We start from the raw sequence: 10,045 nt of genomic DNA, 5'->3' as shown, positions 1-10,045 counted from the left end.
GCAAGATAAAGTTAACTTTATGAATCACAATTATTTTTAGTCTGATAAGAATAAGACAGTGGAGATGGCATCAATTATGGAAAATTCGTAATTTTCTCAGAAAACAAGAATCATGGTTGTAGGTCAAACAGTAGGCAATTCTTGGTAAAAATCTTGGGCATGAAAAGAGGCAGGAGATTCCAAAACAATAAATATGGAAAAAATAAAGTCTCAAGCAGCAACACCAGCAACAATAACCAAAATCACAACAGAAAATGATAGTAATAACGAAGAGTACCTCCCCCTACTGAAAGCACATTGTCCTCAATGTGGACGAAAATAAATAAATAGGTAGAAAAGTTTAGAAAAACTCCCCGTGTTGTTACTGTTGATCGCATATGATGGCAATGAGCTCAGTCAGTTGTTGGCCAAATGTTTCAAGTCGGGCCTCAATGCATTCTAAATTTTCGCTCTGTTTTATCTAAGCAAAAGAAGAAAATTTTATTAATATCCAAATAAGTAATAAATAGTATAATAAAATAAAGTAATAAATAAAGTAAAAATAATAATAATAATAATTGGGTTGCCTCCCAACAAGCGCTTGTTTAACGTTGTTAGCTCGACACGGTTATTGGTTCTATGGTGGTTCCAAATGGATTTTCTTAACCGTGTGGGCTTGAAAATTCTTATAAAACGGCTTCAACCGCTGGCCATTGACTACGAATCGCCTTACAGATTCTTCACTCTCTATTTCAACCGCTCCATCTGTGAACACTTTAGTAACAATAAAAGGTTCTTGCCATCGTGATCGAAGCTTACCTGGGAATAACTTTAACACAGAGTTATGAAGTAAAACTTTTTGTCCTACCGAAAAACACTTCTGAGCTATTCTCTTATCGTGAAACAACTCTGTTTTGTCTTTATAAATGTGAGTATTCTCGTAGGCATCATTGCGAATTTCTTCTAACTCTTGGATGTCTAATTTCCTTGCCTATTCTGCGGGTTCTAACTCCAACTCTGGTGCCTGTATAACAGAAGGTAACAATTTAGTATTTGGAGATAATAACTCATTAACAAATTCAATTTCATTAAGTTCAGAATTATCTCCATAAATTGGCTCAAAATTCTCTTCCACCAAAGAGTCAATTATGTCGATACGATTTACGATCAATATTTCGCTTGGATGGCTAATGGCGTTGTAGGCATTAAACTTTACGATCTCCCCATCAAACTCTATCGTGAGAGTTCCACTTCGAACATCAATTTTAGTATTTACTGTAATAAGGAACAGTCGACCCAGCAGGAGATCTGAAGATCCAGGAGTGCTATCCTCCTCCATTTTGATCACATAAAAATCTGCAGGGAAAATAAGCTCGTTAACTTTTACCAGAACATCCTCAAGGACTCCTTCTGGATGCACAACAGACCTGTCCGCCAATTGAATGATAACACCTATTTTTGTCAAAAAACCTGCGTTAAGTGATTCATAAACAGAATATGGCATTACATTTATAGAAGCCCTTAGATCACACATAGCCTTTTTAATTCCCTGATGGCCTATTTTGCATGGTATTGCAAACATGCCCCTATCCTTGCATTTTGCTGGCATTTTCCTCTGTAACACTGCGGATACATTGTCACCAACATTCACCCTTTCATTACCTGTTAATTTTCGCTTGTTGGTGCAAAGCTCTTTAAGAAATTTAGCATACCGCGGTATTTGCTTAATGGCATCCAACAGCGGAATGTTGATCTCGACATTTCTAAATGTTTCAAGAATTTCCTTGTCCTCTTTACCTCTTCGACATTGGATGAATCATTCTGGAAATGGAGGTTGAATTTTAGGCAATGGAGGCTTCGGTCGGACATGTTCGTCTTTTTCGGGTTTTTGCTGGGCGATTTCTTGGGCAAGATTCCTGTCAGGAATCGATTCCAGTACCTTTCCGCTTCGTAACGTCACTGCATTTGCATTTTGTCTAGGGTTTGGCTCTGTTTGTGACGGCAGCTTCCCTTGAGAGGTTAATTTCTTGATCGATGTGGTCAACTCTCTTATGGACGCCTTGGTTTTCTGTTGGAAATCCTTCATCTCTTTTTGGAAATTAAGATTTTGCTGCTGAAAATCAAGAACATTAGTTGCTAACTTATTGACCATGGTTTCTAGAAAATTACCTGAACCTTGCGGCTGTTGCGAAAATCGATTTTGGTATGGCTGGTTATTTCATGGATTTGCCCCATAACTTAAGTTAGGATGGTCCCTCCACCCTGGGTTGTAGGTATTAGCGTAGGGGTCGTACTGCCTTTGTGGCGGCCCAGGGAAATTTCCCACAGTATCCAGATGAGCCGTGGTATCATCATACAAACTGGGATATGCATCAGTTGCGTGATCGGGTGTAGCACATATTCCGCATAACCGAGCTATCTTCACTTGTTCTGCAATAAGAGAATTCATCATATTAGTAAGTCTATCAACTTTATCCTCTAACGTTGAATTACTTAGCTGGTGAACCCTTCTAGGGAGTTCAGTATTGGCTCGGAACTGCTGAGAATTTGCAGCCATCATGGAGATCAAGTCTCTCGCTTGTTGGGGAGTCATGTTGACCAATGCTCCTCCACTAGCAGCGTCTACCATATTCATCTCCATGGGCTTCAAACCTTCGTAAAAGTATTGGAGGAGAGATTGCTCTGTTATACTATGTTGTGGACAGCTTGCACACAACTTTTTAAATCGCTCCAATAATCGTAAAGGGGCTTAGCTTCTTTTTGTCTTATTCCAACGATCTCTCTTCTTAGCTCAGCTGCCCGAGATGCTGGAAAAAACCTATTCAGAAAAAAACGAGATAGATCAGCCCAAGTTGTAATAGATCTAGGGGGTAAATAAAATAACCATTCTTTAGCAGAATCTGCTAGGGAGAAAGGGAAAGCACGCAATTTAATCTGATCCTCAGTTACCCCCTGAGGTTTCATGCTAAGACAAACCATATGAAATTCTTTCAGATGCTTGTGGGGATTTTCATTTTGCAACCCACGATAAGTTGGCAGTAATTGGATTAAACCTGACTTCAACTCAAAATCAGTACCCATAGTAGGAAATGCGATGCACAATGGCGGTTGTTTTCTCTGAGCTTCGGCCAGTTGCCGAATCGTTTGAGCCATTGGTTGGTGTGCTAAATTCGGGTTTTCGTTAACCCTAGCGTTAAGCACTTTTTCTGGTGAGTCAACTTCTACTTTTTCGCTTTCAAGTGTTCGAGTAGGGTTTTCGTTAACCCTAGACTCAGCTTCGTCGTCGACTTCGATTTCTGGTTGTGGGTTACTTTGAGTTCCAACCACCGCTGACTGCTTTTTTCGTAACTTTGTCTTTTTGCGATTGGCTCTAGCAGTCTTCTCAATTTCTGAATCGAACGCAAGAGTACCTGGAGCAGATCTGGTCATAAGAAACAAAAAAAAAACAAGATCCGTACGTTGCCAGTCCCCGGCAATGGCGCCAAAATTTTATGCGGTCGTTGAAAGCACCAAAAATATCCTATCCCTAATAAATAAAGAATAGTAAAAGGGAAGTAAGGTCAAATCCTCAGGGACTGGACCTACAAAATATCTTGTTCCGTGAAATCCCAAACAGAGTCTTGCCCAAGACAACTTGCGTTCATGAAAAAAATAAAAACAATAGCAGAATTAAATTGTTGGATCTAAAAACGAAAAAATAAAATAAAAAGCAATTAAGAATATTGAATTGAAAATTCGAAATTAAAAATAGAGTTAAGAGAAAGAAAATTCTTATGGGAGATTCCACCTCCGGTTGTCTCGTTCACTTTGGGTTCAATCCTCGACTTTTAGATGATCCTTCCCAAACCGAATAAGCCAGTTATAGTGGAAGAGGACGCCTACGACCACCAGCTCCAAGGATTTAGACTTACAATTTAGTGGAACCTGACTCTAGCCAACAATCGCTTCTGTGGGATCGTCTTATGCTAGATCAACGCTTCTCAATGGCGAATCCCAAGCCATTTTGTCTCTTGGGCTCGCCAACCTCTGACGCAGTAAGCTAACGAACCGACTATGCAACCTTCCCAAAACATACAAAGCGGCCGTCTTTGCATACGTTGAAAAACTTACTTCTTAAGGGACTTGGACGGAAGCGTCAGCCCCGTAGTACGGAGAAACGATGAATACTCAGCGAGGAGGCTAAGTACGGATTCTAAGCCTCATGAACCCTTTTGGGGATTTTTGACAACTTTCGGCTAGATGGGTTTAGTGGCTCATGGTTGTGGTAGAAAAGAAAATAAATAAAATAAAAATAAAGATTTTATTGAAAGGAAATATGAAAAGAACAAAAGACTAGACTTTTGGGGAGAGAGTGTTTACAAAAAAAGAAAGATGGTATCCTTTTGAGTGACTTTACCCCCTATTTATAGTGCTAGGGGAGATATTCTAATCCTACTTAAATTCTAAAAGATAAATACATTTAATTGAAGATAAATAAAGATAAAATAAAATCCTAAAAATAATCTTTAATAATTATCTCAACATTAATTATCCTAATATAATTAAAATAGAGTTTAATAAAATAAAATCTCTTCTTTTTGCATTTCAACCCTTGTGTCCTCCATGCTTGCACTTTTGGCACCAACTTTTCCTTGTGTCGCACATTGACCCATTTTATCTCTAAATTCACGCTTTTGGCCCTTAATTTCACTTTTGCCTCAAATTTAGTCCCTATGAGATAAAAGATCATAAATATCTCAAATTAGCAGGATCATACTCAGAATAAATACATAATTAATACATAAAAATATGTTATTCTAGAGTGTTATCAAGCCCGTTGAGCCACATTGGAATAATAAGGATACTTGGGTCTCTTTCTGATAAGAACATGCCAAAGCCATGTCCCAGACATGGTCTTACATGGGATGTTTCATGTATTGCCAATGCCATATCCCAGATATTGTCTTACACGAGAGTTCTCATATCGGTGCCTATGCCATGTCCCACAAATGGTCTTATGGAGGACCTCTCATCTTGGTACGAACGCCATGTCCCAAACATGGTCTTACATGGGACCTCTCGTCTCGGTGCCAACACCATGTCCCAGACATGGTTTTACATGGGACCTTTCATGATCTCAAGGATGCCAATGCCATGTCCCAGACATGGTCTTACATGGGATCTCTTTACCCAAATGTCATCCATTTGTATCTAATACCTTCCTTATGCTTCCACGGGACTTTTTAATATCAATTCTCTATCGTCTCATACTTGAGTCAATATCAAATAAATTCATGAAATAAATATATAATTACTGGAAAATAATAGCATTAATAATAATTATTGAAATATTGCATTTATTTACCGTAAACTTACCTCGGTAGCAAATATAGCCAAACTTATCAATTTTCTCTTCAACTTTATTCTTTCCTCGATCTAACCTCGAATTCCATTCTTCTTGATCTATAATAACAAATTTAACTTATTTAATACTAACATTCATTAAAACAGCCCTCGACTCTAACTTTGGCAAAATTATAATTTTGCCTCTAAACTTTTACATAATTACGCTTTTGCCCCAAAGTTCAGAAATTGAACTTCATCTCATATTCGTATGTTATATAACATGCTGAACATTTTCCTCTTCTATGACAACATCAAATTCTCACTCCAACACTTATGCACATTAGGGATTTTTACCGATTTTGTTAACTTACTCGTTTTTGCTTAAAATTGACTAGCAAAAGTTGTTTAACATAATTTATAGCTTCATATTCTATCATAAAACATCGAAATAAACACTTTGAACCTATGGGTATTTTTCCAAATATAAACCTTAGGTTAAATTATCGCTAGAATAAGCTAAATTAAGCTATCGGGATTTCAAAAATGTAAAAAGCATTAAAAACGGGGCTTAGAGTCACTTACTATGAGCTTGAAAAAGTGTGAAAACCCTAGCTATGGTGTCTTTCCAAATTCGGCAGCAAGATATGGAGGAGATGATATTTTTGCCATCTTTTTCCTTTTTTATTCCTTTTATTATTCATTTACTAAAATACCCTTCATTAAAACTTTAGTTATTTTTATCTATGCATGCCAATTTTTGTCCATGGAAATTTTATGGTCTAATTACTATTTAAGGACCTCTACTTTGATTATGCACTTCAAATAAATCTTTTATCATCTAAAATTCATATTTACCCACTTTTACAATTAAGTCCTAATAGGCAATTTGGGCATGCAATCAATAAAATTTCTTATCAATACTCTAATACTTATATCTAATCACTCGATAAATCTTAAAAATTAATAATAATTTTCTCTTTAAATCATAGTTGTCGTTACGAAACCACTATTCTGATAACCTTAAATTTGGGTCATTACAGAAATGGTGAAATAAATGAAATATAGGGCTTGTTATGGACCTAATTGATATTCGGCTATAATGGGTTGTGGTTGAATTTCATGAATTTTCACTTTTATAAGCTAGGGATTATATTGAAAAGAAATCAAAAGTTTAAGATCAAAAGAGTAATTTTGCAAACATGTGAATGTGGATTGAATTGAATAGAATATTTTTTAAATTGGTTGAATTTATTTATTTAGATCAAGATAAATCTCAACCAGATCTAAATCGAGGAAAGGCGAAAATCGCGGATTAAGTAATCGTACTCCTACGCAATAGTTGTCGATATAAGTTCATAATAATTAAATTATATCATTTAATTACCTTACGTATTTGTATTTTATAGTCAAGTAGTTAATTATTATATATATAAGTATAACCCGATCGCACTTACGTGCCTATTGTACTTCGATACCCTTGATAGCAGTTTCATGCCATGATTATGTTTCGGTAACATTTATTAAGTAAAATAGAATTTCCTTCATTTATTGTTAAGTTAAATAAATTGCTATGTACTTTTTAAGTTTTATAAGCTTATACGAGCTTATGTGTCATTTTGTAGATTACTTTTGCTGACTTGGGACGGATCGAAACTTCGGCTCACACTATCCATTATCATTAGTAGCTTTTGAACTCTTTCAAGATTGTGGCATGTATATGTGGCTATAAGTATATATGTATTTGTGTTTAGTTCATTTTAGTATAAAAGTGAATTACTAAGTTGTATGTTTGGATACTTTGTTTTCCATGTTGTACATATGTATCTTTTAACTTAACAAATTGGTATGAATGCAATCACTTATGAATGGTTTATTGTTGATTAATTTAAGTTTTTATGCTAGTATTTGTATTTGGTTAAGTGTTTTAATAAATAAAGATGAAAGACTAGTTTGAAAAAGCATGTTATATAGGTTATGTGATATGTTCTAATTATGGATTTGGTTTTTTTGCTTTCAATGGCATATAAGTCTATTGGTGATAGTAATGGAATGATACAAATGGTATATTTTTGGTGTTTGGTTGTTAGGTAAATTTTAATGGCATATGTTGAAAAAAATTTAGTTTAAAGGATAGTGAATATTATTTGGCTAAATTGAGTACATGGTTGCATGTTTATATGTTGACATTTGAGGTGCCTACGGGCATATTGGTTGTATATTAATATACCATATTTCATTTTACATAATTTTGGTGCCATGTTATAGCTTTTATATATCTGAACTTTTGGGTGTAGGTACCTGCCAAAATGGGTTAGAAAAATGGCTTGTAAAATAGCCTATTTTCATCCACATGGGCAAAAACACGGGCGTGTGTCTCAGCCGTGTGACACACGGCAAAGAAACACAGTCGTGTGTCCCTTGTAGCTTTCAAAGGGTTGCAAGTCAGGCTATTACAGGGCCTACCACATGGCCTGGCACACAGGCGTGTGATGTTATTACGAAGGGTACACGGCCTGGCATACGGACGTGTGGCTTGGCCGTGTGACCCAAGTCATTGAGTTACACGGGAATGGACACGGTCTGAGACATGGGCATGTCTCATGGTCATGTCAATCTCATGGCCGTGTGACCCCTGTAGTGTTGAGAATTTTTGCTATTTTCTAAAAAATTCTCTGAGTTTTCGATTTAGTCTCGACTTATTCCTAACGTGTTTTTAGGGCCACGAGGGCTCGTATAAGGGACTACATGTGTCACTTGGATTGGTTTTAATATGATTATCGATATGATTTGAAATGTTTGAAATTTTTGTTCATTTGATTTGAAAACTCCGATAATGCTCCGTAACCCTATTTCAGTGACGGATACGGGTTAGGGGTGTTACATATCACACTATCCAACATAAATATCGATAGTTTTTGAATATTTTGGCCAAGGTTATAATGGCATGTATAGTTTTAATTGTAAGGTCATTTTGATGTTGTTTAGTTGGTAGAGTGGCTTGTAAAAGTTGTAAGTGTTATCTTGGTTTGGTACTCTTGATGCCTTAATGGTTTGTGTCATTGTGCTATCTCATGTTGCATGTTTTGGAATGGCTCATCTGGTATGTTTTGAGATAGCTTGAACATGGTTAAGTTATGACATGTTTGGTAAGTTTTGGAGAGAGTAATTGATGATTGAAATGTGGTAATAAATGCATGTTTTGGTAGGTCTTGATGATTTCATGTGAGATGCCTTTGATGCATTGATTATGTGCAAATCAGGCCTAAAGGTTTTTGCATGATTTGTTGATGGAAATGGCTTGATTTTGGGCAAATTCATGTCCATACAGCCTGAGACACCAGCGTGTGACACATTAGTGTGTAACACACGGCCTAACAACACGTCGTGCGTCTCCAGTAGGTTCCTTTGTATGCAAGTCAGTGACTTACACGGCCTAGCACACAGGCATGGGGCAATTTTGACAGTAACAGGACCGTGTGACATAGGCATGTGACCCTACACAGAGAGCTACACAGGTGAGGACACGGGTTGGGACCCCTGTATTCCAAAATTTGTAACTTTTTCATAAAGTTTCCAAACGATTTCAAATGGGTTCTGACTTGTTTCTAAGGTGTTTCTCGGGCCTGGAGGGGTTGATTTAAGGACGATATGGATGTGAATGATTAGTTTATAATATTTTATGATAGTATAAGAAATGTATGTTTAAATGTTCCATTTGTATGGTAATAGTCTACAACCCTAATTTGGTGATGGATACGGGTTAAGGGTGTTACAACGATAGCAAGAAAGAAAGGTGAGTTATGAAGACTGCTTAAATACCAAGTCTTTCTCAACAATCCAATCCTAGACATATTCATTCCCATTACCACATCACTTCGCTTTTTTCTAGTGAAGAGGCATTGAGCTTATTTTATTTATACTTGCAATATCTTATTTATTATACGAAGCAAAATACTAACTAAGGAATAGAAATAAATGCCTAAAAATAAATACAAAGAATAAAAAATTCCCCCATTTCTATTTGTGTCATCCGCAATGTATTTTTCCTTTTCCCTTCTTTGTTTCACTTGATCCTACAATCTCCTTTTGCCATGTCTCGAAGATATGATCTAGGAATTCATGAACAAAATTTTTCGAGATATTCTTTAAATTAGTTCATAAGGTATCATCTCTAACTTTTGCATATCTCCAATAAGCTTGTTGTTGGTTATGCATGAATTTTCACATATCCACCATAGTTGAAAATTATGAATTCTTCATAGTGTTTAAGGAAGTAGGAATTGTCATCTCAGGATTAAAAGTCAGCTCCACTGGTTCAACTACATTTGGTTCCACCCTCGGTTCAGGGCTGTTTGGTTCCTCATCAGTTTTTGCTTCTTCTATCTCATCAACTGATTTAGCTTTCGATTTAGATTTGGTTGATGACCCATTTTATTCTAGTTCGTTTATCTCATTTGGTTTCACTTGGTTCAATAACATAATATTCTCCACTAACCTTTCAAGGCCTTGCCTTTTTATGCAACCTTAAACATAATGGTCCTTCTAGTTTGTTTCTATCTTACTTAGGTCCTTAAGCAAAGCAAAGTAATCAATCATGGAACGTAGGCATTTCCTGCCTTCTTCCCTGCACAGTCTTGAATCTCCTTGAGAATAATTCTCCCAACATTGATAGACCTTTCTTGCATAATCTCATACAACAAAAGCATCCATTCCATCAAGATGTTGGGTCTATGTGAGATAG

At 36.3% G+C, this 10,045-nt stretch overlaps 1 pseudogene; it reads right to left on the bottom strand.

Annotated features, from left to right (window-relative positions):
• Nucleotides 1–970: 970 nt before the first annotated feature.
• Nucleotides 971–3,408, bottom strand: LOC105775532 (uncharacterized; annotated as a pseudogene).
• Nucleotides 3,409–10,045: the final 6,637 nt, after the last annotated feature.

Source organism: Gossypium raimondii, chromosome 4, assembly GCF_025698545.1.
Source record: "Gossypium raimondii isolate GPD5lz chromosome 4, ASM2569854v1, whole genome shotgun sequence".
NCBI classification, from domain to species: Eukaryota; Viridiplantae; Streptophyta; class Magnoliopsida; order Malvales; family Malvaceae; genus Gossypium; species Gossypium raimondii.
This window is presented reverse-complemented; position numbering and strand designations above follow the sequence as displayed.